This window comes from Manis pentadactyla, chromosome 17, assembly GCF_030020395.1.
Source record: "Manis pentadactyla isolate mManPen7 chromosome 17, mManPen7.hap1, whole genome shotgun sequence".
NCBI lineage: Eukaryota > Metazoa > Chordata > Mammalia > Pholidota > Manidae > Manis > Manis pentadactyla.
Window position 1 is genome coordinate 25,500,162 of NC_080035.1, and position 25,454 is coordinate 25,525,615.

General features: G+C 35.6%; 1 long non-coding RNA gene across 1 annotated transcript in view; it reads left to right on the forward strand.

The window, feature by feature from the left end:
• LOC130681407 (uncharacterized) overlaps nucleotides 1-6,827 on the forward strand; it is a 128,415-nt gene extending 121,588 nt beyond the window's left edge. Inside the window, exon 3 of the long non-coding RNA XR_008994536.1 lies at nucleotides 6,720-6,827. This is a non-coding gene — a long non-coding RNA (uncharacterized LOC130681407). The remainder of the gene's footprint in view (nucleotides 1-6,719) is intronic.
• The last annotated feature ends 18,627 nt before the right edge of the window (nucleotides 6,828-25,454 follow it).

Here is a 25,454-nt window from a genome sequence, read left to right on the forward strand (position 1 = left end):
GAGAAGGATAGATAGAGAATAGGGAGAGGAAGGAGGAGAGGGGAGGTGCTGCTGTTACTCCTTTTGGCTCAGGGAATTCTTCAACTTTCTATAAAGTCTCCTTTTGAAAAGTCTGATTTTCTTTTTCTGTCTCCATGCTTTACATTTTCTCTTTCTCTCTTCGTTTCTTTCCCTGCCTTCCATCTTTCACACCGATTTGAAGTGTCTAAAGCTCTGTGACAGATCATAGGGCACAGTTGGAATGTCTATCTCTCTCTCTATCTATCATCTATCTATACCTACTTACCTACTTGCTTACTTTTTACTGAAGTACAGCATACATCCTACAAAAGACACAGGTCTAAAGTGTATTAATTGATGAAATTTTACATATATGTATGACCTTTAACCCTCACCCAGATGCCTGAGGTGGTGTTGACTCTAATCAGAATATTTTGCAAACAATTATGATAAAATTTACTAGTCAGAATGTTTGGAAGGTTTGCATTTACTTAATGTCAAACCAGGAACTGTTTTAGCTGAATATACTTCCTCTGTCTAAATTATTTATTGTAAATAAATTGCAATTTGTGGAGTGATAGGATGCATCAACAGTAGAGCATTTAGATATAAAACAGATATCCCACAGCTCTTTGCTAACTCCTTCAGCACTCAGTTACTACTTAAGTCTCCCCATGCCTAAAACATATCCTGGTATTGAAATGGAGACTCAGGAAGCCGATCCTGATGGATTAAGAGTCTCTCAACATGGCATATGGGGTTGTACTTTTCTAGTGTGCTTCACCAATCATTAGCAAACCTTTGTGCTCACTAAGATTGAAATTTTGTGAGTCTGATTGAAAAAGTAGACTTTAAACTGTTGAGCCAGAGAGAGAGAGTCTTGCAGACCCAAGTACGTAATGACATAGTATCTACAGGATTCATTGGGAGAAATAAGAGATCAAAATAGATGCAATGAGGATTTGATATCTAAATAGTTGTCAACCCATGCATGATTTGAAGTGTCTAAAGCTCTGTGACAGATCATAGGGCACATAACCTGTTAATGAAATTTGATTAAACAGAAACTCAAAGTAAGATTATTATGTTGATAGGATAAGATTCCTTTCTGGTACAGACGCAATCAATGAACAAAATGCCTTAAAAAGGTTTGAGGATTGAGAGAGGGAGATAAAAATCATTTTGAATTGATCTTTTTAAGTTTCTTTGATGCCTATTTGACAGATAATATTGTATGAATTTAAGGTATACAACAGTGATGATTTCATACATGCATATATTGGAAAATGATTACCACAATAAGGTAGTTAATCCATCCATCACCTCACAAAATTACAATTGTTTTTTTTTGGTGAAAACATTTAAGATTACTCTTAGAAAATGTCAAGTATATAGTAAAGTAATGTTAACCATAGTTACTATGCTGAATATTAGATTTCCAGAACTTACTCATCTTATCACTGGAAGTTGATACCCTTTGATCAACATCTCCTCATTTCCCCCATCCCCTAACCTCTGGCAGCCATCATATTACTCTGTTTCTCTGAGTTTGGCTTTTTTAGATTATACATATGAGAAAAATCATGCCGTATTTTCTTTCTCTATTTGACTTATTTCACTTAGCATAACACCTTCAAGGTCCATCCATGTTGTCACAATTGGCAAGTTTTCCTTCTTTTTTATGGCTGAATAATATTTATGTGTGTGTAAACATATATATATATATATATATATATATATATATATATATATATATTTATATACACATACATATATATAGTTGAGCCCTGAACAGCATGAGTTGAACTGTGTGGGTCCACTTATATGTGGATTTTTTTCAATAAGTACTGTACAGTACTATAAATATATTTTCTCTTCCCTATTATTTTCTTAACATTTCCTTTTCTCTATCATACTTGAATAAGAATATAGTATATAGTACATATAACATACAAAATATGTGTTAATTGACTGTTTCATGTTACTGGTAAAGGCTTCTGATCAACAGTAGACTATTAGTAGTTAAGCTTTTGGGTAGTCAAAAGTTACATATGGATTTTTGCATGCAAGGGGGTGGGCACACCTATGCTTGACTTGTTCCTGAGTCAACTCTGTGTGTGTGTGTGTGTGTGTGTGTGTGTGTGTGTGTGTGTGTGTGTGTTTAAACATTTTCTTTACCCATTCATCCATTCATAGAACTTAGGTTGTTTCCATGTCTTGACTATTATAAATGATACTATAATGCTATGAGGGTACAGATATCTCTTCAAGATAGTGATTTTATTGCCTTTAGCTATATATCAAGATGTAGAATTGCTGGATTACATAGTAGTTTTTAAAAAATTTTTTCCAAGAACCTCTGTACTTTTTTTCATAGTGATTGTACCAATTTACATTCCCACCAACAGCTCACTAAGGTTCCCTTTTCACATCCTTCCTAATACTTGTTATCTCTTGTCTTTGTCATAATAGCCATTCTAATAGGTGTGAGGTGATATCTCATTGTGGCTTTGATTTATATTTACCTGACGATAAGTGATGTTGATGTCTGAGGAAGTAGGTAGGATGCTCAAGAAATTCAGATGCCTGCAGAAGACATTGTATATGGAAGATCCAGGTGATGCCTTGACTGTCATCTCATTGTTGAGTGACACTTGTACTGAAAGGTACATCAGTGTCACACTAAGAATGGTCTTGAATGCTAAACACATGATATTGATTAGTTTCAAGGACCTCAAATGGCTGATTAAACTTGAATATCAACAATACCAAGGGTATTATGGGAACCACCAATAACTTTGAGAAGGGGATCAAAAATTTTAGTTGATCTACCAAGAGTGAGTACAGCAATACATCATGAAATATGATCTCTGTTATCAAGAAAACTGGGTCAACTTCTGTCAAGATTTACAAGTTTGGCATTCAGTTATAACTTCCATATCAGAAACACAGAGCCCTTTACTTTGTGCCTGGTCTGAGATGGTTGACTCTTGCTATGTCCGGTACAATTATGGGGCCATATAGTCATTGGTAACATTCTAGGAAATTTAAGTTCCATCATCAGCTTGGTTCTATTCAATCTCATCAGAGAATGAGCCTTTACTGTGGATCTACCAGAGTGACCCAGACAATTGGATTGGCATCCATGCCTTGTTTGCAGAGTTCATAGACCCAAAGAGTGATACCTTTACTCTGCCATTCAGTGGTTTTCCAAGTGGCAGACCGAACAGACAGCTCATTGGCAGGAACCAAAGGTCTGCAAAAAATATAAAAAATCCGTCTCACAAAGTGTTGAAGTAAGCTAAGAGATTTTTGCCCAGTGAGTGGACCAATCACCTCTGTTTTCAGTTCTACGTAGCTACCACTGAGATTAAAAATAAACAGCATCCCAGTGCACACACACTAAGTTGGATTTTAACTTAGTTGAGTCATCAGTGAACAAATCCTCGCTATTTAGAGGAACGTTTGTGAATTGAGAGCTTTGTTGAATCAATGTATTTGCTTAAAGGTTTAGACTGGGGAGAAGAGTCACACTACACTCTGAAGAATAGTTGCCACTTTTTCATGTAAAGCCAAGACATCACTGGGCCTAGGTTAGATTTTTTTTATTTGACATTTATATTTGACAAATGAAGATTCTTGGCTCTTTATTACCCTGTTAGTCATTGAGTCTGACTTGACCCCACACCAACATGGAACTATCATACTGGAGAATCATATGACATCCATGGGTCAGATGTTTAGTTTGTACAGAAATCCAGTATAAGTCATCACTTCTTTTCCAAAGAGGTTAATCAAAATTTCTACTTTCCAGTTTTGCATGTAAGGAGCTTGGAATTTGCCACTCCATACTAGCAGGTAAAAGTATCAAAAATTTTTCTTAGATACATAAGAGAGGGAATGACACAGGGCAAACACCTGCCCTCAAGATTGAAGAGACAGACACTCAGGGGATCTAATGCAGGGAATCATGGTTTACCTAAGCAGAGACCCACAACTGAAAACCACCATGGGAACCAGAGCTGGGGAGGAATATTTGAACTGTAAGTCACAAATTGCTGGAGGTTGATTGTGCACAAGTCTGAGAGTTAAAAGTTCAGGAGTACCCAGTCATAAGGGAGGCCCCAACAATATTGTGAAATTTACCTTTAGGAACTCAACAGATTCTCACAATAAATATTGGGGAAAAGTCCCATCTTGCTTTCAGCAGGGAGAGGGAAAAAGAAAGCATTTAAAAATATGCAGGAGCCTCTTAATGAGGCCTGTCCTCAGGCTAGTCACACAGAGCCTAATGTACTAGGGTTTTATCTGCACACCCAACTCCAGTCAGCACAAGTCTACCATGTGAAAGAAGGGGAATACAAATGCCAAGGAATATATCTAGTAGAGGGTCAGGTAGACTCCAGATAGAAGAAGGGCATCCAGGTAGAAAAGAGCATCTTTTCATGTGTCTTTTGGCTATCTGAATATCCCTTTGTCAAACACTTGAGTTGGCAAAACTTAGTTACCAGATCTTAGAGATCAAAGGTGTCTTTCGGACGTCAGGACTCAAACATCAAGATTAAGCCACAACTTGCTAAACCTTTTCCAATATAGCCTGTTGGTTTGAGTCCCCCTAAAAGAATACTGATTTGTGGGTCAAATAGAATGCTCATGTGTATCATTTAGCAATACAAAGATATGTTTTTAATATATCCAACTGATGTCATACAAATATAAAACTCTAACAATCCTGAGAAAATAAAGATTCTCTCCTTTGTACAGAGAGGTGTTGATATGACATGACAAAATTAAGGCATTTCATTAATTAGTATACATTCATTTGTCAACTATCAATGTTTTATCCCTTTGGTAGCACATAATATATAGCACAAAGACATTGTTATGTAGTTCTGTTGGACTACAATGGATTGTATTTCTTTTTCTCCCTATAATTATGCCTTTTCCCATTATGCAGTGGAGGGACATGACAAAGACAGTGCCCCTGAAAAAGGTTTAAAATACTTTTTTTCAATAATTTGGATGATTTTTTCAAAACATGCTGTAACTTAACCATTCTCTTCCTCCCTGACATACCCAACATTCTGCCTGTATATATAATAGGCTCTCAACACATATTTATTGAATTCAATAGTTAAAAGTGGGGGTAGAAATAATAATAAATATTTAAGCAACATTTGTGTCCTTTTTTAATTTATTTGTTGCACTTTTCATAATAAATGTCACCAACAGATTACATTGTTTCTGTCCCTCTAATAGATATATGGGAAGTAGAAAGTAGTAGCAGATGGTTTTGACATGAACACAGAAGAGCTGTATAAAGTTTGTGGGACATCAGTTTCCTGTGGTGTTTTCATACAGTGAAGGGAACTAGTCAGGGCAGCAACACATTTGATTCATCTCCAGAAGAAGCAAACTTATTACAAAGAAAGGTGTTAAAATGGGTCAGAATCAATACAACTTCCAAGAAGTCAAAACCTGCTATAGCATGTTAGTCATGGGGCCATTGGGTAGAAATAAAAAACAATTTAATTGGGCTATGGAGATACACTGTAAAAAACTGGGGAAAAAGTTATTTTATTTCTTTATATATTTTAGTGCATTTTAAACAAAAAATAATATATTACACTGATGGACAGTGACTGCAATGGGGTGTGGTGGGAGGACTCGATAATAAGGGTGAATGTAATAACCACATTGTTTTTCTTGTGAAACCCTCATAAGAGTGTATATTAGTGATACCTTAATAAAAAAAATAAAAGATAATGTTGTCATTTCTGAGGTGTTGCTCATTCCTGAGGCCTTCTGTTACTTACTCTACTATACTGAATTTGCAAGTGATCCTTCATAGGTTGCATTCCACTACATATGCTTTTATACTCTTGATCATCTCTGTAAAGGGCACTGTGATTAGGCATATGTTTCTACACAATATGACCCAGTGTGATAATATGCCTAAATGTACTATTGCAGGTATCAAACAGGACCATTATCACTTGGAAGGGAAAGAAGAGAGGGTGACTGGTTATTAGATAGAGGTAGGAAAAAAAAAAGTGGGTAGGGATCAAAGATAAATTTACGCAATTTCCTTTTGCTTTACATTCCTTTGAGGCACTAACCTCACATGCCAATGAAATTAACTATTTCTCCATCTTCCAAATATAGGACATGGTTATGGTTTCTAAAATAAGATGTAAAGTTTAAACAAAATGGTATAGGAGACATTAATTATCATTTTATACACACTTGACATATCTCCTCGTTGCTTAATGTATTTTGTTTTCCTCACAATGATTCTATAAGGGATGAATAATGAGATGGAGTTTAAATAACTAAAATAGTTTGATAGCAAGTGGTAGTTCAGCAAGTTAAACATAGGTCTATTTTGACTAAAGCTCATACAGCCCTGTTATATGACATTGGTATTTTATCCCAAATAATTATCTTAATATGCATATTCCATGTCATTCTTTCCTTTGTTATTTTACTATGGCCTAACAATATCTATCAAAAGTGATTTTCTACTCTCCAGGCATGAACCTTAATGATATTGTTGCACTAAGCATTCAATACTGCATCTTGTCTATTCTGAATTATTTTTCCCTTTCGGCTGTGTATTTTTCTTCTTAAATATTAGGGCCTATGCTCACTGCTACAGATTGAGTATTTGTGTACTCCTCTAACATTCATATTTTGAAACCTAATGAACTGTGTTGTAGTTTTAGGAGGCTGGGGACTTCGGACAATGCCTATGTCATTAGGATGGAGCCCTCATGATGGGAATAATGCTATTAGAAAAGAGTCCACATGCAGCTCCACAGCCTGTTTCTGCCATGGCAGGTACAGTGAAAAGATGGCTCTCTAGGAAGTGGGCTATCATCAAAAAGAGCAACTTCTTACGCAGGATCTTTGACTTCCCAGCTTCTAGAAACAATGAGAAATGAATTTCGGTTGCTGGAAAGACACCCAGTCTATGGTATTTTTTTATTTTGTTATCATTAATCTACAATTACATGAAGAACATTATGTTTACTAGGCTCCCCCCTTCACCAAGTTCCATCAACAAACACGATTACAGTCACTGTCAATCAGCACAGTAAGATGCTGTAGAATCACTACTTGTCTTCTCTGTGTTGTACAGCCCTCCCCATACCCTCCCTCACATTATACAAGCTAATCGTAATGCCCCCTTTCTTTTTCCCAACCTTATCCCTCCCTTCCCACCCATCCTCCCCCGGCCCTTTCCCTTTGGTAACTGATAGTCCTTTCTTGGGTTCTGTGATTCTGCTGCTGTTTTGTTCCTTCAGTTTTGCTTTCTTCTTATACTCCACATATGAGTGAAATCATTTGGTACTTGTCTTTCTCCAACTGGCTTATTTCACTGAGCATAATACCCTCTAGCTCCATCCATGTTGTTGCGAATGGTAGGATCTGTTTTTTTTTGATCGCTGAGTAATATTCCATTGTGTATATGTATCACATCTTCTTTATCCATTCATCTACTGAAGGACATTTAGGTTGCTTCCATATCTTGGCTATTGTAAATAGTGCAGCGATAAACATAGGGGTGCATCTGTCTTTTTCAAACTGGAGTGCTGCATTCTTGGGGTAGATTCCTAGAAGTGGAATTCCTGGGTCAAATGGTATTTCTATTTTGAGCATTTTGAGGAACCTCCATACTGCTTTCCACAATGGTTGAACTAATTTACATTCCCACCAGCAGTGTAGGAGGGTTCCCCTTTCTCCACAAACTCACCAGTATTTGTTGTTGTTTGTCTTTTGGATGGTGGCGATCCTTACTGGTGTGAGGTGATATCTCATTGTGGTTTTAATTTGCATTTCTCTGATGACAAGTGATGTGGAGCATCTTTTCATGTGTCTGTTGGCTATCTGAATATCTTCTTTGGAGAAGTGTTCAGCTCCTCTGCCCACTTTTAATTGGATTATTTGCTTTTTGTTTGTTGAGGTGTGTGAGCTCTTTATATATTTTGGATGTCATCCCTTTATCGTCTCTGTCATTTATGAATATATTCTCCCATACTGTAGGGTACCTTTTTGTTCTATTGATTGTGTCCTTTGCTGTACAGAAGGTTTTCAGCTTGATATAGTCCCACTTGTTCATTTTTGCTTTTGTTTCCCTTGCCCAGGGAGATATGTTCATGACGAAGTCGCTAATGTTTATGTCCAAGAGATTTTTGCCTCTGTTTTTTTCTAAGAATTTTATGGTTTCATGACTTACATTCAGGTCTTTGATCCATTTCAAATTTACTTTTGTGTATGGGGTTAGACAGTGATGCAGTTTCATTCTCTTACATGTAGCTGTCCAGTTTTTCCAGCACCATCTGTTGAAGAGGCTGTCATTTCCCCATTGTATGTCCATGGCTCCTTTATCATATATTAATTGGCCATATATGTTTGGGTTAATGTCTGGAGTCTCTATTCTATTCCACTGGTCTGTGGCACGGTTCTTATTCCAGTACCAAATCGTCTTGATTACTGTGGCTTTGTAATAGAGCTTGAAGTTGGGGAGCAAAATCCCCCCCACTTTATTCTTCCTTCTCAGGATTGCTTTGGCTATTTGGGGTCTTTGGTGTTTCCATATGAATTTTTGAACTATTTGTTCCAGTTCGTTGAGGAATGCTGTTGGTAATTTGGTAGGGATTGCATCAAATCTGTATGTTGCTTTGGGCAGGATGGTCATTTTGATGATATTAATTCTTCCTAGCCACGAGCATGGGATGAGTTTCCATCTGTTAGTGACCTCTTTAATTTCTCTTAAGAGTGTCTTATAGTTTTCATGGTATAGGTCTTTCACTTCCTTGGTTAGGTTTATTCCTAGGTATTTGATTTTTCTTGATGCAATTGTGAAAGGAATTGTTTTCCTGATTTCTCTTTCTATCAGTTCATTGTTAGTGTATAGGAAAGTCACAGATTTCTGTGTGTTAATTTTGTATCCTGAAACTTTGCTGTATTCCGATATTAGACCTAGTAGTTTTGGAGTGGAGTCTTTAGGGATTTTTAGGTACAATATCCTGTCATCTTCAAACAGTGACAGTTTGACTTCTTCTTTACCAATCTGGAGACCTTTTATTTCTTTGTTTTGTCTAATTTCCATGGCTAGGACCTCCAGTGCTATGTTAAGTAACAGTGGGGAGAGTGGGCATCCCTGTCTTGTACCCAAACTCAGAGGAAAAGCTTTCAGCCTTTCGCTGTTCAGTATGATGTTAGCTGTGGGTTTATCATATATGGCCTTTATTATGTTGAGGTACTTGCCCTCTATGCCCATTTTGTTGAGAGTTTTTATCTTGAATCGATGTTGAATTTTGTCAAATGCTTTTTCAGCATCTATGGAGATGATTATGTGGTTATTGTCATTCTTTTTATTTATGTGGTGAACGATGTTGATGGATTTTCGAATGTTGTACCATCCTTGCATCCCTGGGATGAATCCCACTTGGTCATGGTGTATGATCCTTTTGATGTATTTTTGAATTTGGTTTGCTAATATTTTGTTGAGTATTTTTGCATCTATGTTCATCAGGAATATTGGTCTATAGTTTTCTTTTATGGCTGGGTCTTTGCCTGGTTTTGGTATTAGGGTGATGTTGGCTTCAGAGAATGAGTTTGGGAGTATTTCCCCCTCTTCTATTTTTTGGAGAAATTTGAAGAGAATGGGTATTATATCTTCTCTGTATGTTTGATAAAATTCTGAGGTAAGTCCATCTGGCCCATGGGTTTTGTTCTTGGGTAAGTTTTGATTATTGATTCAATTTCTTTGCTGGTAATGGGATTGTTTAGATTTTCTGTTTCTTCCTTGGTCAGTCCTGGAAGGTTGTATTTTTCTAAAAAGTTGTCTATTTCTTCTAGGTTTTCCAGCTCATTAGCATATAGGTTTTCATAGTATTCTCTAATAATTCTTTGTATTTCTGTGGGGTCTGTCATGATTTTTCCTTTCTCATTTCTGATTTTGTTGATGTGTGTTGATTCTCTTTTTCTCTTAGTAAGTCTGGCTAGAGGCTTATCTATTTTGTTTATTTTCTCAAAGAACCAGCTCTTAGCTTCATTTTTTTCTATTGTTTTATTCTTCTCAATTTTATTTATTTCTTCTCTGATCTTTATTATGTCCCTCCTTCTGCTAACTTAAGGCCTCATTTGTTATTCTTTTTCCAATTTTGATAATTGTGTTGCTAGACTATTCATTTGGGAGTGTTCTTCTTTCTTTAAATATGCCTGGATTATTATACACTTTCCTTTTAAGACTGCTTTCACTGCGTCCCACAGACCTTGGGGCTTTGTGTTGTTGTTGTCATTTGTTTCCATGTGTCGCTTGATCTCTATTTTAATTTGGTCATTGATCCATTGATTATTTAGGAGCATGTTGTTAAGCCTCCATGTGTTTGTGAGCCTTTTTGCATTCTTTGTACAAATTATTTCTAGTTATACCTTTGTGGTCTGAAAAGTTTGTTGGTAGAATTTCAATGTTTTTGAATTTACTGAGGCTCTTTTTATGTCCTAGTATGTGGTCTATTCTGGAGAAAGTTCCGTGTGCACTTGAGAAGAATGTGTATCCTGTTGCTTTTGGATGTAGAGTTCTATAGATGTCTATTAGGTCCATCTGTTCTAGTGTGTTGTTCAGTGCCTCTGTGTCCTTACTTATTTTCTGTCTGGTGGATCTATCCTTTGGAGTGAGTGGTATGTTGAAGTCTCCTAAAATGAATGCATTGCATTCTTTTTCCTCCTTTAGTTCTGTTAGTATTTGTTTCACATATGCTGTTGCTCCTGTGTTGGGTGCATATATATTTAAAATGGTTATATCCTGTTGTTGGACTGACCCCTTTATCATTATGTAATGTCCTTCTTTATCTCTTGTTACTTTCTTTGTTTTGAAGTCTATTTTGTCTGATACTAGTACCAGAACACCTGCTTTTTTATCCTTGTTTGCATGAAATATCTTTTCCATCCCTTGACTTTTAGTCTGTTCATGTCTTTGGGTTTGAGTTGTGTCTCTTGTAAGCAGCAAATAGATGGGTCTTGCTTTTTTATCCATTCTGTTACTCTGTGTCTTTTCATTGGTGTATTCAGTCCATTTACATTTAGGGTGATTATTGAAAGATAAGTACTTAATTGCCATTGCAGGCTTTAAATTCATGGTTACCAAAGATTAAAGTTTACCTTCTTTTCTATCTTACTGTCTAACTTATCTCACTTACTGAGCTATTATAAATACTGTCTGATGATTCTTTATTTCTCTCCCTTCTTATTCCTCCTCCTCCATTCTTTATATGTTGAGCATTTTATTTTGTGCTGTTTTGTGTTTCCTTTGACTGTTTTTGTGGGTATTTGATTTTATTTTTTGTCTTTATTTAGTATTTGTTTGGTCTGCTTTCATTGTTGTGATTTTTTTCTCTGGTAACATCTATTTACCCTTAGGAATGTTCCCATCTAGAGCAGTCCCTCTAAAATATACTGTACAGTTGGTTTGTGGGAGGCATATTCCCTCAACTTTTGCTTGTTATGGAGTTGTTTAATCCCTCCTTCATATTTAAATGATATTCGTGCTGGATACAGTATTTTTGGTTCAAGGCCCTTCTGTTTCATTGCATTGAATATATCATGCCATTCACTTCTGGCCTGTAAGGTTTCTGTTGAGAAGTCTGATGATAGCCTGAATGGTTGTCCTTTTTAGGTGATGTTTTTCCTCTCTCTAGGTGCCTTTAAAACTGTGTCCTTTTCCTTGATCTTTGCCATTTTAATTCTTATGTTTCTTGGTGTTGTCCTCCTTGGTCCCTTCTGTTGGGAGTTCTGTGTACTTCTGTGGTCTGAGCGACTATTTCTTCCCCCAGTTTGGGGAAGTTTCCAGCAATTATTTCTTCAAATATTCTTTATATCCCTTTTTCTCTCTCTTCTTCTTCTGGTACCCCTATAATGCAGATAGTGTTCCCTTTGGATTTGTCACACAGTTCTCTTAATATTGTTTCATTCCTGGAGATCCTTTTATCTCTCTCTGCATCAGCTTCTGTGTGTTCCTGTTCTCTAGTATCTATTCCATCAATGGCCTCTTGCATCTCATCCATTCTGCTTTTAAATCCTTCCAGAGATGGTTTTATTTCTGTAGTCTCCCTCCCTACTATGTCCATTAATTCTGCAGCTCCATCAGCATGGTAATGACCTATATTTTGAATTGTTTTTCAGGGAGATTGGTTAAGCCTATCTCTTCAAGCTCCTTCTAGGAATTGTCTCTGTGATTTTGGTCTGGATCAAATTCTTCTGCCTTTTCATGGCGATAGAGGTAGTTGTGGGGAGCTGGTGAGTGTGTCATCTGGGAGAATGTCCCTTCTTGCAGTTTGTGGCCTTCCTCTCCTGGGAGACTGGCGACCCCTAGCAGGTTGTGCTGGGCGCAGATGGGGTCTCTAATTCTTGCCCGGCCTCTGTGAAAGCTCTGCAGTTGCTGTGGGCATGGCCGCTCTCAGGCTGCTACGCCGCTATGGCTGAGCTGCATTGAAGGGGGAATGGGTGGGAGGCTGTTGATTGCCGTGAGGGATCTCAGAGCTGTGCTGCCACAGAGGGGGTTGTGCGCCCAGAGTTCCCCGGGATTCCCAGCTGCTGGGCTGGGTGTCCCGCGACACCTCTGTCCAGCTATGGGGTCCCTGTCCCATTAAGACTTTCAAAAAGCACTTGCTTTTCTTTGTCCCAGGGGCACCAGCTGCGGGGACCCGCTTGCAGGTTTTACTGTTCCGTTTCCCTTGTATCCAGCACACCATGCAGTGTGTATCCGTGCTCCTGGCCCGGATGGCTAGGGCTGGGTGTTCAGCAGTCCTGGGCTCCCTCTCCCTCCCGCTCTGACTCCTCTCCTCCCACCAGGAGCTGAGGTGAGGTGCACTCGGGTCCCACCTGGCCTTGGCTTGTATCTTACCCCCTTCACGAGGCGCTGAGTTCTCACAGGTGTAGATGTAGCCTGGCTGTCGTCCTGTGTCTTCTGGTCTCTCTTTTAGGGATAGTTGTATTTGTTGCATTTTCAAAAATATATATGTTTTTGGGAGGAGATTTCCACTGCTCTAGTCACGCCACCATCTTGGGTCCTCACCAGTCTATGGTATTTTGTTAGAGCAGCCCAAATGGACTAATGAACTAACTACTAAAGGTTTAGCACTAGTGTCACTTCCTTAATGAAAATGGAGTCATCACTGCTTAGTACAGCTCTTTTTAGTATTTCATCAAAATGCCTCATGAGCACAGATGCAGGAAGATAAAAAACTTATTAGCAAATAAGAAATTACCTGATCCTATTCTTCATGGTTTCTCTACACTTAGTGCCTTTTAGCTATAATCACATAAACTAGGTTCATTTAACAAATAATTAAACTTTTAATGAATTTAAAATTAAATAAATCTAAACAAAAAAAAATTCATTTAAGAAATAATCTTTGAAAAATTACCATGTGTCACACACTGTTCTAGACATTGGGTTGGGGATGTAACACTTAAGAAAGCGAAATATGTCTCACCTCCATGGAGCATCCATTCTTGTCAGTGAAAAACATATAAATACAGACTGTATCAGGTGGTGATACATGCTATGTGGGGAAGTTAAGTAGGTAGGGAAGAAATAGGATAATACAATGATCACAGCACTTGCCCCATTACATTAAATTTTTTGTTCAACTATCTGTTTAGTTTCTTAACTGAAATTTCCTAAACAGCAACTGTATGTTTTTGATTATCTGTAACTGTTTGCGATCCCTTTTGCTGTTTTAACAAGTTACCGCAAACCTTGTGGGTTTAAGCAACACTTAGTTGTATTTAAGCAACACGTATTCCTGAAACCAGAATTCCAAAATGGATCCAGAGGGTCTGTTCCTTCTGAAGGCTGTAGGGGAGAATCCGCTGTTATTCCAGCTTCTAGATGTTGCCTGTATTCCTTGGCTCTTATCCACTTCCTCCACCTTCGAAGACAAAAGGGTAGCATCTTCAACTTTCTCTATCTGATTCTTACTTCCTTTTGTGAGGACCCTTGTGATTACATTAGGCCCATTTGGATAATCCAGGATAATTGATGTTTGATTATCACATCTGCAAAGTTGCTTTTGTCATGCAAGGTTACATATTACAGGTTTTGGTGAGTAGAACATGGACATCTTTGATGTGCTGTAATTTTGCCTATCATAGTCTGATAATACATAAGTATAAATATATACATATATACACACACACACACACACACACACACACGTGTATATCAGCATTATGATATATAAATATGTGTCTTGTATATAAGCATTGCATTTCAGACCTTAATAGTATATGTTACATTTATTATGTGTGCAAATATATGATATAATACAAAATATAATGTACATGTATTTGTGTGGGGAAATGACTCTTTTTCAAAGATAGAGAGTAAGCTTTAAGGATATAAGGGCATTTTTGGAAAAAGCATGCAACTTGGATTTAAAAGCCTGGAAACCACACTTAGTGTGTGACTTTGGCAAAACTTTTAACTCTCTGTAATTACCTACTTCAAAGACATGTTATAAAGCTCAACAACAAAAGACATATAACATGTATTTCATGCTTAAATATACTTTCCTCTTATCCACTGACTTGTCTAAATACAGCTACACTAAGAGAAGCAGGAACATGACAGTGATAGAGCACCCTTCAGAGACAAATAGACACTGGTATGGTTGAAAGAATCTTGGCTCTGAGTACTGGAATAGGAGTACCAAATATTGGAGAGACTGGATTTTCATTGTGGAGCAGACAGACCTTGATGTGAATTCCAGATCTGCCAATTTTGCTGTGGGAACTTGAGCAAATTACTTAAATGACTTGCATGATAGGTCCTTTATCTATCTATCTGATCTCTCTATTCATCTCTTTTTCTTTCTTCCTAAATTAACAAGTAATTTAATATGATATTTAATTTAATTTGATATGCAATCTTTTGTTCTTTACCTTTAAAACAAACACATCAAACTTTCCTTCCTTGCCTAACAAATAAATATGTTATGAGAATAAATGTGAGGCAAAAAAAACAATAATAAGCCCAGTGTATTGCAGACACCTTATTAGGTTCTTTAACAGATTAAGAAGTGAAATTTAGAGGACCAATGATTATCCAAGTCATATATCTACTAAGGGACATAGATTCTAAAGTCCAAGCCATTTCCACCTGGGTACCTGACACCCAATGAAATAATACAAGGTATTATATAACATCAAATATAAGCATATGTTTTATGAAGATAAAGGAAAAATGAAACTAAAATTTCCTAGGAAATGATAAATACTAGTTGTTGATGTTGCAAACTTTTTCTGTGAAGGGCCAGAGAGTAAATATTTTATGCTTTGTAGGCTACATAGTCTCTTTTATAACTTCTCAGTTCTGTTACAGTGCAAGAGCAGTCATACGTAATGCATAAATGAGTGAGCATGGATGTTCCAATAAAACTTTATTTCACAGATTGCGAGCCTGATTTGGCCCATGGTGTAGTTGGCTGGCCTGGGTTAATATCTCAAATTTCATATCTGTTAAAAAAGTAATATATATTAAACAAAACAGCAAACAAAAAATGTTCTCTTGGTTTAAAAGGAATATTTCTTAAATAAAAATACTAATAATAGCTAACATTTGCATAGCACATTCTTTTTGTCTTAAGGACTCATGTAAATCTCATAATATCTTTCTGAAGCAAGTACATTTTATAGGTAAAAAGTTAAGCAAAACTGCCAAGGATACCCATATAATCAGCAGTGAAGCTGACGACTGAACCCAGTCAATCTGTCACTTTGCTCTGTGATCTTAACCATTATACTCTACTAATTCTTTACAAGATCCATTGACCCTTTACTACTACAGATAAAGCTGGTTAAACTTTAATTCCAACACCACAGACATTTTTGATGTTGACCAACTCAGTCTTCTCATGCTATTGCTTCATTTTAGTTAAAAAAAATTACTATGGAAATGTTGCTTTTCAGGTGGAATGATCACCATTTAGTCAATAAAACTCGTATTACTAAATACTGATCATTTTATCTGAAACTATATTTTAGATTACTGGTCAAAAAAAGTCTTAGTTGTCATTTATAAACATTATCAATGTGCAAAAGATTCATAGACCTTACATTTTTATCTTTAAATTATTGAGTACAATCCTGTAAGTTTTGGATGTTTAGGTTTTTGCAAATAATTTTTCCATCTTTAAGTGAAGGTCGATTAGTACCAATTTACATTTAAAAAGATAAAGGCACATGAATATTATTATTAAGGATGGTAACAAAATATTAGTGTTAAGAAAATATTTTATGTGAAAATAGATATTTAAAATCACTAAATTTAGATGCTTCTTAACATTATAGCTATATATTGGCATATATTGAAATGTTTCCTTTGCTAGAAATAAAAAAAATTCCTTTTATGTAAAATTTTTAGTAAGTCATATCCAAGCTTTTAAGTTACATTTTAAGGAGACTATGTAAATATATTTTAATTTAAATAACATTGATATTACATTTAGTTGGAAAGTTCTATAAAATTATGATATTTGAGTATATATCCTAAGAACAATATTTTCCTTCAACTATGATCACAAAATAGCAGCTAAAGTTATGTTGAATTCTCATTTAATTTAAACAAATTGTATGAATAAAAGTTAAAAAACATTTTGTTTCTCACATTATTCAGTATTTTTTAAATAGATGTTAATTATACTGTTATGTTTAAAAGCTTAACACATTATGCTGGGAAAGCTTGGGGGAAAAAAAATCCAATAAACTCCCTTCAGTCTAAATCACCATCAAGGGAACAGAAACAAGTGTGTCAGTATGCTCAGTATTGTAGCCCAGGGGGACATAACACTAGCTATGTGTGGGGAAGAAACAGCAGGACTTTTCAGTAAAAAGGAGACAGAGAGAAAACTTGTGATCACAAAACAGAAAAGCATATTGCTGATAAGACATAAGTGTTAGAGGTTTTCTATAACCTCAAGCTGTGCTTCTCCCAACCAAAATCTCATACTAATTTACACGAGGCAGTTTTAGTTGCACAGCTAGAAAGAACTATGAAAAATGAAATGAAATCAGTTGTTCTTTTACTAGGGATGATTCATTGCAAACTTCTAAAATGCCTTTCTCTTTTTAACTCTGTTAAAAATAGTTGACAGTAGAATTGCCTTATAAAAATATATTTTTTTCAAGGAGACTAGTGATTAAAAAAAAACAAAACATTTGGGTGTATTCTTACTCTTTTCCATGATAAATGGATTTTGATGAAATTTGTATACCTGGATGGAAGGAAGATTAAACCAGACTTAGAATGTTTCTTAGAGCTTTTAACCTTAGCCTTGCCCTAATTAAAGATCCACCATCATCCATAGAAAGACTGCTCTCCATTGTTAATTCTGGAAGTGAAGAGTAAACAACAGTGGTTGTGAAGGAAGTGGAGTGTAAATGATGTCTCTCATCCAAATCATCTCCTGGCATGCCCTCTCAATTTTCTATAATTTCTTCGCCCATAATATGTAGATTTGTCACATTGACATGTAATGCGAAAGGGATACTGTCTTTTTCAAAGTCTATGTTGTTTGTAACATCATGAATTTAAATTAAAAGGAAAAACAATTAAACCAATTTTGTTGAGAAAATTCTATAGACTGTAATGTGGAATGTTTCTATGCATTTGCTATTTTCTGGAAATGAGTCATGATTGCATATGGTAATCTGACATGGCTATTTCCAGTTAGATTCATTCTTTCCCAAGGCAAAAAAAACCCAGAGAGAATTTGTGTCTGGAAAAGTGAAAAGCATACAAACAAATTTTCTAGGATTGAGCTCTCAAAAGAAATCAAGGGGATTCTGACCTTCATTTACTTATTTATGTTATTCAGACTAAAATATGTATTCATTATATTTCTGTCATCAGAATTATAATCACAGAGCATTTTTAAATCATGTTCCCATAACTAGCTTGTGGTCCTGTACTATTTGAATTCAAAACATTTATAACCACTTCACATTGATGGCTTATTTAATGTGTGTCTTCTTCACCAGGTTGTGTACTCTGTTGTGTACTCTGTGAGGGCAAGTTCTTTGTCTATTTCATTAACTCCTCTAGCCCAAGGGCCCAAAACAAAATAAGAACACTGGACATATAGGAGACAATATATATTTTTGAGTGAATAAATAAATGTAGTACTCATTCATTTAAGGTATGGTATGCATATGCCCATTTTTATAGCTTTATTGAGGTACAGTTGATACGAAAGAACTGCATATATTTAGTACGTACAATTTGATGAGTTTGGAAACATGAAAACACTCCTGATACTTTTACCACAATCAAGATGAAAGATAATTCCAAAACTTCTCAGAGTTTCTTTATGTCCCTTTAATTATTTTTGTGTGGTATGAACAGTTAATGTGAGAGAAGACTAATAAGCAGTGATAGGGAGAGTCTTAATTCAGAAGTATTTCACTAGTGTCTGTTTAAAGTACTGTGTTCAAGCTATTGCCCTTCAATAGTCAGCCTTATACAGAAGAAAGATATTAATAATCACCACATGCAATCATTACCAAGTTCAAGATGTTCTAGGTTAGTTGTATTTGATTAACTAGTTAAAGATGTTCTAGGTTAGTTGTATTCAATTAAGTCAGAGATGTCACGTTTGGCTTGAGGAAATAATTTAGCTTACTTATGATTGATATTTAAGGGTTATTAATGCCAAGAGGTGAAAGGGACACTATTCCACTTAGAAGGGCAGGAACTTGAGTTGTGCTCCCACTCTTTTGCATTTGAAAAGCTCAGCACTCTGACAGAGGTATGGGGAAGGGCTCATTGAAAGCAGGTAACAGAAGGGTCAGGCAAAAGACTAGAGAAAAAGGCAAACAAGGCAATCCTAAGATTTGATGCCACTTGTTTCTCATTCTAAAGTCTGAGCTAATCAGTATGTAGGTGTGGTACCTGTATCTCTCCCCCACTATGTTACTAGATCTTAAAGATTATTAACTGAATTGGTTGTCTTTGTATCTCCAACTCCTAATCCTAGGGGATTGAATTTGTTCTCCTAGGCTCTTGTTCCGGCTGCAACAAAGAATTGAAGGGCAGAGACACAGTAGTGAAGCAGAATGAAATTTTTATTTGACTACACTCCAAGGGAGGAGTGGACTAGAGTCAAGATAGACAAAGGCAGGTTTACTTGAATAAAGCAGATAGGAAGGAAAAACAGAGGGAAGCAAGGGAAGCTCATTGAACTGCTGCTCGGCATAGGGCATAATCCCTTGCCAACTCCTAAAGCCAGTGTCACTTGGCATCCAGGGTCCACTTGAATCTGTATGGTGTGGGAACTAAGTCCTTACCACCCCAGAATTTGGTACAGCTATAGAGTACTGGATGGGGTGAGATTATATTCTGAGAACTTCCTAAAGGCAAAGAAAGGAGATTTTCAGGCAGGCTACTAAGGAGCATGATCATTTAGCTGCAGTTCCATCTGGATCACCAGGCAATGGGAACTTTCAAGCCCAAATCGGAGCTCTCAGCAGCCCCTCCCTACTTATCTGGAGTAGGACAGAGAGTGGCACACTCAAAGAAAGGCAAGTGTGGGCAACCTCAGAGAGGACGAGGTGCATCCAAAAGCAGGGATTCTGTCTTCTAAGGCTTTCAGAAATAGGATGAAGGTAAAGGGTTGGGGAACATAGGGTTGTAAGGCAGTCTTATGATGTCTGCCTCCAGTGAGAGGTAATATGTCACTATCTGTAGCCAGTCCTCTAGATAATTCTGTAGAACTTTTTGTTCCTCTCCAAAATAGTGGCTACTCCCAAGTACTAGGAACACATCAGTTAAGACTACTTAACCTGCTTTAAGATAAGTCATTGGCTGATTACCAAAGACTATAGTAGGAATCTGACACCCCAGCTCTCAACTCTTAGCCTCAAGATAAGTCCTTCTTGTTCCCACTATGCTATTCACGTCTCAATTCTTCATCATAAACAGGAAAAATTTATCATGATGTTATGCTTGTCTCATGTCTCTGCCCTATTTCACCTGCATTAGCTAGGGCAAATCTCAAGGTCAGCCCAGATTCAGAGCATGTAGATTGAACTCACATTACAAAGGACACTGACTCTGAGTCTTTTCTGGCTCTCTGGTTTTATCTGGCTGACTCTTTGAGTCCCATTTAGTGGGCTTTACTGGCCTTATTCTCCCTCCACCTGCTCATATCTATTTTTCTGTCTAACACTAATACAGTGTCTGGAACATTGTAGGTACTCATAACTGCTGAATAAAAGTATGGGATATAAATTCCTTAAAGGTCACCATTAAGATTTCTGCAGCTAATGTTTGGTGCCACTAAATCCAAACTCTAGGTCTATAGCAAGAATTGAGACAAATTTTGAAACTTAGGAATAAAACTTGTGTCTTAGTCTTCTGCTTTAACATTTATGTTCTTTCCACTTTTCTGCCCTCTCTATGAACATTTAATGGTGTTTCATGTCTATGAATTGAATCATGATCTCCAGTAAGTGAATGATGGAGATAAGATTATGCCACATTTATTGAAATAGCTTTATATTATATTCCTTGACCAGTAAAATTGAGTTTTAATTTATATAGCTAAAAAAGATGAATTCATCATAAATTTAACTATATAAACATCTTTCTCTCTCCATTTCTTTCATATCCTTAGTGCTCAAAACAATACAGAGTACATTTTAGGCACTCAAAAAATATTAATATAGTGATATATTTTAGGAGATTATGAAAATTTACTTTTCTCATATATCCATATGTGATAACAGAGTTCAATATATTTTTAAATGATAACATAAGACTACCAGTCAGCAGTATCTATGGTGCATAAATGAAATTATTATTCACTTTAAATATTTACTTATAACCCTTCAACAATCAAAATAACCTGTCACTTCCTTCATCCAATCTAATTTTCCTAGTGCTAACCTCCATAAGTTAATCTAGGAATAAAGTAGGAGACTCTTATTCACAGCTAAGAAATAATTCTTGTTAACCACAAAATAAAGACCTGTGTTTTGTTATTAATTACTTCATTTAAGAAACTGCCATTTAAAAAATCTGCATTTATTGGTATAGATTGTTTTGAAATATTTGGGCATGAAAAATTAAAGTTGACTTAAATAGTACCTAATTTTGAATAAGTTAATTTTACTAGGGTCTCTTACAACGGTCATTCTGTTATTCCAAGTATCATCCCATATATAATGAGTATACTTAAATTTGTGCTAATGTGGTCTTTACTAGCTAGGCAAGACTCATATATGATATTTGAAAGAAGAAAAGAAAATGAAATAAAAGAAGCTCTCAATAATTTACATTTTAATTATCTTTTTCAAATTGGATCTTGCTCTTAGCTTTGATTACAAGTAGATTATCAGGGTGCATATACTGTACCTTTTTTTAGTCACATTCAAAATAAGATACTTCTTCATTAGGACTGTGTATATAGATAAATCTGATTAAAGGGAAATCTAATATTCCTGCCTATATAATGTTCATAGCTTCATCAAAACAACATATGATTTAAATAGAAACAGTGATTCTCTTCCAAAATAAATTAAACTAACATTGAACAAGATAATCTTATTGGAACATAGTTTATATAAAGCCCATATGTGACAAAAATCAATTCCTGATATTTTTTAGTACTACTATGGATATGTTATATAAAACAAAAAATAAACTTGGATTATAGTCATTTTTATTATAATTTTATTTAAAAAGATATAAATAATAAAAATTAGATACTGAAGTGGATTAAAAATGGCCACAAATTCTTTGCTGGTTCTTGCATTAATTGGTAGGCTCTATTTCCCTCTCTTGGATCTGAGCTGTCACTCTGATAAATACAATGAAAGGACATTGGGTGATTTCTAAGTCTCATGGTCAGGAAAACTTCTACCCCTCCCTCATTTTCTTTCAGAACTCTGACGCTATTATGCTATGATGAAACCCAGAATGAAGGAACACATAGAAAAAGAGACTCAGTCATCTTAGCTGAGGCTCCAAACACGTGGGCACATGCATCAAACCATCTTAGATATCTAGCTCCAGCCAAGCTGAGCAGCCAGAGTAATGAGTCCAGGCAAGATCACCAGATATGCAGCCAACCCACAAAATTGTGGGAAATATAATTAATATTTATAATTTTAAGTCACTAGTTTTGGGGTCATTTATCAAACAATAACAGGTCTCTGATACAGCACATATAAATATATAGAAAGATATAACTATATATATGTGTGTGTGTGTGTGTATGTATGTTTATCAGACTTTATCAGACTACGCACATATATATATATGTGCGTAGTCTGATAAAGTGAACACCAAGTCACATAGGGAAAAACTTCAAGATCAATATGTTAGGAAGGAGGAAAATTTTAAAAAAAAACTGTTAAAGAATACATAATTAAGTAGAGAAGCTTTAAGGGATTAAAAATTTCATTAGAAGTGGAGTGATATTATTGATTTTTTACCCTCTACTTTTATTCTTTAAACTTCCTTCTATTCTGGTCATGATCAGATTCAGAAACTGCTATTACTTTTTTTCCTTCCTATTTTATATTCTTAAAGACATGTCCGAGACTGAATTTACCAGGTAGAACATGACCTGAGTAATAATAGGAACATTTTACTTTCACACATCAAGTGTTGCCTTTTTCTCCTTTATTACTGTCTTGTAAATTTTCTTTCTTTAGCTTAATTAACAAAATAATTAAATATGATTGACACATATACTTGCATATATATGCATCTGTATCTATATATAAGTTAAATCAATGGTTTTGGAGGAAACATTTAAAAATGACCGTTCCAAAGCATTATTTCACATGAATGCCTACATGATAAATTGTTAATTTCTATAATATGGTAACTTGTCCTGTACACATTACAATCACATTTTCTTCATGCTATTAAATAACCTAAAGTCATGCTGATGCTAGTGGTCAGGGACCACAGACTGAGAATGACTGTATTAGATAGGTTTTTGGAGCAAGTGGATATAAAATACTTTTACTTATATAAAATCTATGCAAATAAAAAGTAATTATTAATTATGAAAAGCAAAGTGTTGCATAATCATTATAATAATCAATATTTACATAATCCATAATGATGTAAGCATCCTCAGTCTAAATTGTGATTTCTTCTAAGAATATTTGTTGCACTGTGACAGCAGGTTATCATTAAAATTAGAATATTCAGATTTCAGAATAGTATAGGAAAAAAAGAAAAAATAGATGCATAATAATTTTAGTATCAGATCAAAAACAAATGTGTTGGAATAAGAATATATTCCACATTTTAAAACTGTTATCCACTCTAATTTCCATAGTGTGCTGTGTCTCACAGTTGTGTCTGGCAGTGTCCATCCCCAAACAAGGAAAGGATCCATCCTTGTTTCCCCTGCTGATTCCAGTAAGTTATATCTTCTAAGTCCTATGTGTTTTGTTTTTGCTTATTTTTTTCCCTAGAACTGTGTATGAAAGATTGTAGTAGCTGCAGAAATGGCCCCTTTTATAGTACCACAAAGAAAAGCAATTGCTCATGCCCTCTGTGGGCTGCATAATCCTACTGCCAAACTATGATGTGAAGAAAAACCTATGAGCACAGAAACTACACATTATGGACATAACTTTCCTACAGATTGGATAGGGTATCTTGATGTGAGACCTACTGGGAATGTAAGTGGGCAAGTGAGATAAAAGTGACTTTATATAAAAATACCACTTGGATGGTAAAAGATCTATCTGGGAATGTATTATAAATACTTTCAGCTATAAAAACACAAAGAGTACCTAAAATTCTGACCAACTTTAGACCTAAATGAACGTCAGGTAATACATCATCATGGATTTTGTAACAGTAAATCTGAAAGGTTTTGATAATAATAAACCCTCTTGAAGAAAACTTTTTTTCCTAAATGTGACATGGCAGAGTGAACTTCACACAACCATGTGTTAGAAAAAAAGAGTGAACTCCTTAAGACTAGGAGAATAAAGCAATAGTGACTTATTAGTATTTCTAAAGAAAATTGTTGGCTGAAATAGATTTTGAACATCGATTGTTGTCAGTATACATTGCAGTTTCACAGGGGTTTGTTGGACAGGTAACTTTAATAGGACTCATCCTGCTCCTGGTCACTCTGAGTCAGTTTGAGGGAGAAGTATTTGAGATATTCTCAAGTGCTGGGAATTTTCCAGTGTTTCACAGTATAGTTAGTGCAATAAACAATAGAGTATGATTTTCTCCAAACTTCATTATAGCAGGCATTCTTTATGTCAAAACGCTGCAGGGTACACTATTCCCTCTTCTTTTCACAGGCCCACATCACAGCTAGAAAGAAACCCTCCAAACCATGATGAGACACTGGGGCAGGTGGCTCTGTGCCATCTCAGCAGAAGTGCTGCCTGAGATTCTTTAATAATGAATTCTAATCGAGTGGATTATTTGTTCTGCATATTTGGTTTTCCTGAGACTATGATGAGAGAAATGTTGAGCAATTTTATAAAGTGGTTTTGGCTACTGCTGCTACAGAGCCTTTTCTGTATGTCTGACTCCAGTCTTACAGGCTAGTGAAGTACCCACAAAAAGCACTAAAGCTTAATAGAGTCAGCGAATTCAGAGTAAGAACCCATGTTTTCTATTTGATAAGCCATCATTACTACATGGTGGGGAAATCAAAGTCAGCAATAACTTTAATCCCCAAAATACTTAACTCGACTCTTCTTTCAGTGCCAGGGATATAATTATTTTCTCATAAGCTGTGCACTCAATGTTTGTATTTTAATGTATGTCTAAAATACAAACTCAATGTTTGTATTTTAATGTATAATTTTAATGATATGTCTAAGATTCAGATCTACACAATGTGGCACTGGAACCCATACATTTACTCATATGATGGTGCCTGACTACTGTGACTGTTGCTTTTGTGTTACTGTTAATATCAATACAGTGAACAATGAAGTCATCCACGACATAACTGTTTCAGATATGTCAGGTAGAAACATATTAGTAAAGCCATCATGAAACATATTTACTGTTAAAATTAGATATTGAAAGGAAAGATTGCCACTTAAAACAATTTCATCAAAGTTTGTTGCTGCTTGAGTGGGTCACTTTTTATTTTAGCATGCTAAAACAAGAAAATAGATTGTATCATTAAAAATAGCTTAAGACCAAATTAGAATAACAAACTCTGATTTTTAAGTAAGTCAATGACAATAAAAGGAGGTTACGGAGTGGGACAAAGTGATAATGTATATTAGAAATAAGTGAAGGTCAAAATAGTTACACAAATTAAAATTATTTCCCATCTCTTCTTTTTCAGCTCATAGTGTCATAATTAAATGTAATTGTTCTGAGTACCTTTCTCACAGAAAAATATTATTTTTCCAAAATTTACATTAAAAGAACTAAT